An 8,983-nucleotide genomic window follows, 5' to 3' on the forward strand; every position below is an offset into this window, starting at 1 on the left:
TTCCAAGCCTTAGCTCACCTCGTGGGCTTGAACCTTGTTTGGTTTGCAAGTATTAACTAGGATTCAAAACCGATGGATATATATTTTTTCTAGACTATTGCTAAATAATATTTCTTGAAAGATTGACAATCACTTCCTTGAATAATATTTGAATTACCTTACGAATAATTTTTGAATGAATAAATATGAAATTATATGTATTGCTGAGTGTATCTCTAGAATTTTTGCCTTGAATTGATGAATTGAATTATAGATTGATTCTTGATTGATTATTAATTGTGTTTTGTCTTGCTATTATAAATTTATCCTCTAAGTTGTTGCTCTAAACTGAGTATTTTAATTACTTCTCCTTTGCCCCCCTTTCTCAAATGAAATATTTCCCTTTTATATTGTTCATTTGGAGGGAGACACATCTCTTCATAAGACCTATTTCTTACAAGAGTTGAACCTCTTTAGTTGAGTGTTGCCTTCTAATTTAATCTTAGTCGACCCTCTTTAAATTAATTGGCACTGTTTTAATTTTTAATCTAGTTGTCACTCTCTTCATTCATTTGCTATTACCCAAGTTTAATTGCTATTTAAGGCTGCAATTTATTTTTGTGAAGGTTGTGGTTTAGGTGGGGGCATGCCATACTTCTATAGAGATGCTTGTTGCTTCTCCAAAGGCTTCAAATAGTTCCTTTTAGTAGGATTGTTCATATCTATTAGATACACTTCATTAGGGTGCTTACTTATCAAATCCTACATGCAAGTTTGTCGAATCTCACCTTTGGGATTCAGATGAGATTATCGATGAACTATTTTTTCCTTTAATTATTTCCTCCTATAATTGTATCATCTTCTTTAAATAGGACGAGGGCACTTCTAAATCTTTTAGTTGTCTCTCTTTATGCTTTCTTGATGCTACATCTTGTAATTTTGTCTAAGAACATTGATCAAATCTTGACACATCTCAACATAGACATGAAAAAAATTGAGTACTTTTTAAAGATTTTTATTTTATTTCTTACATCACATCATTTTTTAGTGGGGATGTATTTAACATGAACATATGGTTACATCTCTTCCTAAAGAAAGAAATTTTGTTGATTGCAAGTGAATTTTCGTTAACATCTAATATCATGCACCTTAATCTATTTTGATGTGAGATGCAACTTATTAGGTAGCCTATACTAGAATTTGTCAAACATAATAAATCTACCTAGGACTTAATGTTTGAGCTATTAAAAAATTTACATTAGAGAATGAAGATTCTATATTAAAGATAATGGAACTACTAACAAAAAAATTAATTACAAATATATCTCTTGAATGCATGACTAAAGGAAGTGACCTGTTCAAAAGGTCACGAGTTGACTCTCAAAATACACCCATTTAGGGGGTGAAATAATTCTATCTAATTAAGATAATCATGGCCTTGACCAAATAAAGGTGACACCTAACTATCATCAATCAAGGATTGATGAGAGAATGGTAACACTTGAATACCTTAGGTCAAGGTACATGCTATTCTTAGCTAACTAGGTGATGGAAAACAAGAATAATCTTAATATTTTAAGCAAAATTAATTATGAGATGCAATATATAGTTATAATAAAGATTAGCCTAGGTTAAGTATAATATTGGCACCAACCACCCTTCTTCTATGTAATTTAATATGAAATTAATGAGACCACGTTAGGTACCTATGTGCAATATAAATTCCACCAAAGAAAGGAATAGAAGAATATCCCCAAAGATAGAAAATAAGTAATTGAAATCTAGATCGGCCATCAAAATGTGTCGTGTCTTCCTCTAATGTAGTAAGGATAATATTATAGGTTGACGAAGATGTATGCTTGCTAAACAACATTCCTTTATGAAGAAGTGGACCCACATGTGTATGTACAAGGTCCTCCAATAAATAAAACAAAATGAATGAAGGACATACAAGATGGATTTCTTTGGAGTCTATGCAATGGTCCCCATGTTGGTGATGAGTGGTGTCAAAATCAAATTATGAGTCCCAACTCTAATTGAAAATGATGACTATTCAACATTAGGTGGAATGCGATACATAATATGGGACAATTAAGTAGTGTATAAATGTGGAATCTTAGTGTTCCTATGTGGCTACATTACTTTTCCCATGAGATATTCTACTATAAAGAATATTGAGAAGTCCTTAAAGAAGCATCAATCTCATTCCAACAAATCTCCTACTATGAAGAGTTGTAAGAAGCTCTTGGTGAAGCACCTTAGAACTCTATAGTGTGAATGAGAGGTGGAGCCATCATATATATCAAGTGACTATATTAATCATTCCACAATATGTCCACATAAGTTGCTTGAGTGTGAAAAAGCTTGAAATTGTTAGAGGTGTTGTAATCTTAGTGTGTGAGAATTTTCCAATAACAACCAAGATCTAGAGGCCAATGAATAGCACAACAAAAGAGAGACAAAGATAGACAAGAACAAACTGTATTCTCATGAAGATGCAAAAATCGATCAACTAGATTACATACAATGTTTATGAGCCTACTTATAAAGGCAAGGCTATAGGGAAAATAGAGCAAACAATCATGACATTTGGCCCAATGAGATACAAGGGTAGAAAAGGGTAGGTAGGATAAATAATAGATAATTCCACTAAAGGTGGATCACCCACCGAAGGTGGAATGTGATAACAAGTTAACACCACCAAAGGTGGGATTTTTCCTACAACCATGTTCCCTAGATATGCAATTCTCCAAGTGTCTCATATGAAAACTACACTGAATGCATTATCCTAAGTCAACTTAAGTAAAGTGTAATTATGAGACATAATTTACACCAACATAGTGCTTGTCAAATTACTATACTACACATCCCTTGAATTTCTCATGTCAATAATGTGAGTATGAAAAAATATAGATGGGGCACTTGGAAGATCAATTGTTGTTTTAATTACATTCATATGTGCAAGATTCTCTAAGGGAATATCAAAATCTATTAGAGGTTCAAGATCTCCATACATTAATCTGATTATGGTCATGGTAGTAATAGGAAAATCAATATACTTATTGTGATGTAGAATGTCCTTAGAAACTATAAGACACATTATTTCATAGGTAATATTATTATAATTCGACCCAGTTCATTTTTTTCATTGTCACTTGGCTTAGGAACAAGTTCATAGAGATAGAGTAGTAGATCCATCTAAAGGTGGAGGTTCTTTATCCGTTCTTTCTAGGACAAATAGTTCCTTTTGGACATAGGGTGGAAAAATAAGGGTGAAATTAAATCTTTAAAAACATGTTTGCACTCCCCTAAGAATAAAACTCCATCTCAGTTCATCATTACTATATTCTTAAAGATGATTTTCATAATCACCTTAGACAAGTACAATATGTGGTACTTTATAAGTAGTACATTTACAAGTTTTTTTAAACATTGAACCATATGAAGATTCGATTCATGTCAATTACACCCAATCTAATTACATTAGATATTATACACCTCGTGCTACAATGTGGAACTCAAAAAGAGCTTCTCGTGCCTATAAGAAGGTGAAGATTTGATACTCGGAGATAAAATTATGTTCATTTGAAGAAATGAAACTCTTTATGCATAAAATGTGTTCTAATTATAGTTCTAGTGATGTGGTGATGGATTGATAGGGACAAATAGGTTGGCTTATCATTCTTATTGAGGTGAGACAATGTGACTAGACATGAAACATGTGATATTTTTGTTTTTTCTTATGTAGTAAAAGTTTCCTTAAAAGTATGTAACTAAATGACAAAATAAAGTACGTAAGAATTACAAATACCAAATTTATACTATATGACAAGTTGTTGAAGAACTTCCAATTCCTTGTCAATGTTCATCAATTATTCGTTAGACACTTGTATTGAAGGGTCCTCCTCATCATGAGAAGCATGAGGGGAATGCTTTCATAAATGTTAGGCAATACTTGTGTCAGATTAAGGAAAGATTTCTCTCCTAAACTCCTCGGTGAGGACATGTTACCACTCAACTCATGCTCAACACCATTAGTATTTAAAGCAGAGGAAGCCATGAGTCTATAACTTCTTCTTACAAAAATCTCAAATTTAGAACAATTGGTTATAAAACTCGTAAAAAAGTACAAGCTCCAACAACACATAATTGCTCCTAGGAAACAAGAAAGGAAAACTAGAGGCAAATATAAGGGGATTGGTTTATGCTTGCAATGCATTTAATTAATTAAAAAAAAAAATTGCAAATGTGAATAATGATAATGCAATCAATTAACCAATGATATGAAATGATAGCAATGATGCAATTTATTAAGCAAATGATTAAACTATGTGATATAGCAATGATATGATCAAGTAACCACTTAATTAAGAAATATGAGCCAACACAATGATGATTAATTAATGAATGAAAGCACGTGAAAGATGAATTTCATAAATAAATTCTTCTAAATAAGATTTTTTTATGAAAATAAACTCATATATAAACATGATAATAAAAAATAATACAAAAAATAGTAGGGTTCACTAAAATGAAATATGGTGGAAATGGAGAACTTAGCCTAAAAATAAAAACTAGGAACTTATTCATTCAACATTTCCAATTGGGGATCATCTCATTAAGGGAACAATCAATTAGGTTCAATTTCAGTCCTCAAGGAGAGTTGAACACTTTGATTAATTTCTCCCCTTTTTTATTTGATATGATTGGATATAAAAATATAAGCTCTAGGTACAATGATAAGAAATTGACAAGATTTAGCATAAAAAGATAGATACAAGTTTAGAAACAAACACAAAAGTATAGATTTAGAATCAGGAGATAGAAAAGAAAATTGAAATCTAAAACTAAATTTGTTAGGCTATGAAGATAGGTGCTCTAGTCCTATAGGTGTCTTTGTTAATTGAGGCTTTAGATTATGGACCAGGAGGCTATGTAGATCCTTCCCTCTAAAATTCAACCTAAAAGTGTCAAATAGGTGAGCCAATCGACATACTCTAGGGGTTTTTGCCTATTCAAAGTCTAGGATTGTACATCTCAGTTTACTTTATGCAATTCTTCAACTTTTAGCTGTCAAATTTGTAACCAACACACATAAAAAAAAGGAATAATGTTGTGTTGTATAGGGGCTTGCCTAAGTCAAACCCTATGTTGGTGTTTCGAGCTTCACTATAGTAATGTTGGATGAAAGAGAGCTTACCCCTGGTAGGGAAGAGGCTGAAAACCTTTTAAAAAAAGCTTGAATTGACAAATTATACCTTTGATGTAAAACTCTTGCCTTGAAGAAAAATCCCTTGCCTTGAAGCCTCACACAAAGCTTGTTGTTGCTTGATGGATGTCTTGATGATGCTCGATTGAATGCTCAATTGGAGTGCTTGATAGAATGTAGATGTAAGAGATAGATGTTCAAATAAGAGAGAGAGTTGAATTTATACACAACGTACACCTTTTTAGGTTTAATTTTTGAAGAAGGTCAACATCGGGGAGCATTTCCTGCTACTCACAAAGTTGAACATTATGATTTCAAATTTTGGGCCAAAATGTCTAGAAAAGGTGCTAAGTGCCCTAGTCCAAGAGGATAGGGGTGCTAGGTGCTCTAGTTCTGACATTTCATGCCAAAAAAAGGTCTCTGAGCAGGGGATTGCATTGAGCCTCTAGCAATAGTGCCAAAACTAAGCACAATGAGGCATAAATCAAGAGCATGAGGCGCAACCACTAAAGTGAGCCCAAAATGAGTGCAATTGTAAAGGGTTACAATTTACAATACTACAAGTTGACCTAGGCATATTAGGAATATATATGATATATAGAAGCTATTGGTTATTTTATTATGATGATATTGTGAAATATGTTGTTGTTGTTGAAGACTTTTGGAGGCTTCGCCACTTGACATGGATCATGATTCTCAAGTATTATCAAGTATTTACAACATGCTTCTTATTATATTCTTCTCTTAAATGCAAGTTATTTCATTATAATATATCTTGTCACTAACAATCCTTTGTTGAGTTTTCCATTTAGTAATAGATATTGATAACATCACCATGTTTAGGTTGATCATGATTACATGACATTGTAGTGCTTGATATGTCATTTCATCCTACAACCACTACACTAGGTGGAACATTACCATTCACACTTTCCATACAAGTGGAGTTTTTAAAACCTTACTATCCCCCCTTTCTCACGATCATAAATTGTGTGACATAAGTTACTTATTACACATTTTTCTCTATTTTGTAGGTTCCCATGGAGCACACATGCTAAAGGATTGACATACATGATGAGATCTAGTGGAGTCCCTTACTCTATATGGACCCCAACATCCTTTTTTTTTAACGTTTGAATATTTACTTTACTTGTATGTTTCTAAGTGCTCATAGACTTTGAGATACATGATCATTTTAACCTCAAAGAGGGGGAAAATGTAATGGTGAAACTTGCATGCCATTCCAATTGTCATTTAGTTTTGGGTAGATTTTGATGGAATAACAATGTGATTAAATATAAAAAAATGGTGCTCTATTATGCAAATTTGGGCTCATTCCCTATTTTCAAATCCATCCCCATCTACATATGTTTTCTACATATTCATGCATATCTTATCCTTATTTGCACATATTCCTATACATCAAGAATTTATTATGGCTATGATTGTCCTTATTCCTATACATTCATTCCCCTTTTTCTAAGACAATTTAGTAACATGCATGATTGATATCATGCCACAAAGAATTAGTCTAAAATGTTAGAGTATTCGGGTATTTCTTCGGGTATTTATTTGTTTAATTATTTAAGTTCCCTTTATCTCTTTTACACTTAAGTTAACTTTAGGTGCATAATAATTAATTCTTTTATTAATTATTATGTGCAAACTTAGGTTTTCCCTTTTAGGGTTTCTTGACCTATTAAAGGTTGAGTTCTTTCTTTTCATTGTATGAAGAAGGATTATTATTGACAATACATTTTTGGAGAATATTGTGCTCTCTCTTTTTGAAAATATTTTTCTTGTGTTTTTGTTCCTTCTGTGATTTGCTTCTTGCTTCTCCCTGTAACAGGTTTTTCAGCTTGCAGTAATTATTTGGGCTCATGTGGTGTTGTATTTTCTTAACTCCAACATCGTATCAAAGTTTCAGATCTGTAGCTACTTGTTCTTGTTTCGAGAATTTTTGCTTTGGAAGCAGATATGGGGTTTCAGGAATTTTTTTATGTACCTAGGGTTTGACCTTTTTTCTGAGCACTTTGGGCCTAAACAGACCTCACCATCGTGCTCAGAAGGCCCGAAAACCCCTATGGTCATATAAAATTCAACCTATTTTGGTTCCTGAGCCTGTGGGAGTATTTTTTTCTCAGATCCAGGGCGTACGACCTTGGCATGGAAATTGAGAAAAAAATTTCAAAAAAAATATTTTTTGCCTTTTTACGGCATGCAGGCCGAAATTTGATTTTTGTAAAAAAAAAGGAAAAAAAAAATCAAAAAAAGGCGGAGGTTTTGTTTTTCATGCAGGGTACCAGGCTGACAGTCCGACCGCCATATGGCGACCAGATCTATCAGTCCGGCCCCCTATTGGCCTCGGCCCCCAGCCCCCTGCCGGCCTCGGCTTCCAGCCCCGCCGACCCTCTAGCTCCCACAGGCCCCCGGCTCATCGGCCCCAACGGCCTCTGCGGTCCCCGCCGACAACTCCCTCTGGCCTCGGTGGCCTTTGCGGCCTCGCCGACAGCCCCCTCCGACCCCTACAGCCGCTGGGTCGAAGATCCCGCTGCCACCGCTCCGCCAGAACACGCCGCCACCGCTCCACCCGGGATCACCACCTCCGCTCGGCCCGCCACCACCACTGCTGCCCTCTGTCCACCTCCTCCTCTCTCTAGTCCTTTTTGAGAGGGGTTTGGTTTTTTGGCCTTATCTTGGGCATACAGAGTCATTTTTTAGAAAACGAGTAGGTGTTGGAAAGCTGGTTCCGAGCCGGACCTCATGGTGTTGGTAATTTTTTCCAATTTTGCTGTTTGATAGTGTTTTTTTTCCAGTCAAAATGAGGTCTTGTTTTTTGCACTCCAGGAGACGTAGAATGAGCATTCGAACTCTGTTTTTTGAAAAATTTATATTTTTGGAAAGCGTGTGCTATGTAATTTCTAGCCATATGAGTTTTATTTCCAAATTCTGTTCCATGCATATTTTATTCAGTTTTTTTTCTTTTCAGGACTCTGGTGGATATCTTGGTTGTTTCAGGTCTTGGGATCTCTTCTCTGAGTAGGATGTCTCTATTCTGGTTTTCGTTTCTATTTCCAGTCTTCTTATCATTTTAGCATTGTATTTATGCAACTGCACTGAGATAAAGTGCCATCATGCATTGTTTACTTGGGATCTTGCACATCTTGTGTCTTTTTGTACATGCACTATTGATAAAGTGTCATGAGAGGGTTGATGTTTGCCTTGTTTGCCATCTACCATTGTCCAGTGAGTGTTCCTTCCATGACACCATGTACTTTTCTCAGCACCTTTCATGTTCCTGGTTCTTCGTCATGCAGTTCTTCTTGGCTGTTCTTTTTAGTGTTCCTGTCCCTCTCCCTCTTCAGCATTATGGGGAGGTTTGTCCTGTTGGTTCTAATGCTTCCGTGGTTCGATTGATCAGTTCTTCAGGCTTTGGTGTTTTCATGCCATCTGTATCTTCGATTTCAGTTGTTTGCCTTGTTTGCCTTCTAATTTGAGTAGTGTCATTTGAGGGCACTCATATAGATTACAATCTTCTCTACTTGGTCATGTTCTATTTCAGTGGAGGTTCTTCAGATCAGCAGTTATTCTTCGACAGAGTTTGCAGGTTCTTCATACTTCAGTGGTGTTCTTTTCCATCTCTTTTTGGAGTAGAGTTTTGTTCCCACGTGGTTTTCTTTATTTCTCCAGTTCATAGAGATTTCATTGTATTTGGGTACCTGATCAGGCCTTGTTGTCAGGACCCATCTTTCATGCTTTCAGTAGCTGTTCTAGGTTTTAGCTTCTCCCTAAGTC

The sequence above is a fragment of the Cryptomeria japonica genome, chromosome 5 (genome assembly GCF_030272615.1).
Source record: "Cryptomeria japonica chromosome 5, Sugi_1.0, whole genome shotgun sequence".
NCBI lineage: Eukaryota > Viridiplantae > Streptophyta > Pinopsida > Cupressales > Cupressaceae > Cryptomeria > Cryptomeria japonica.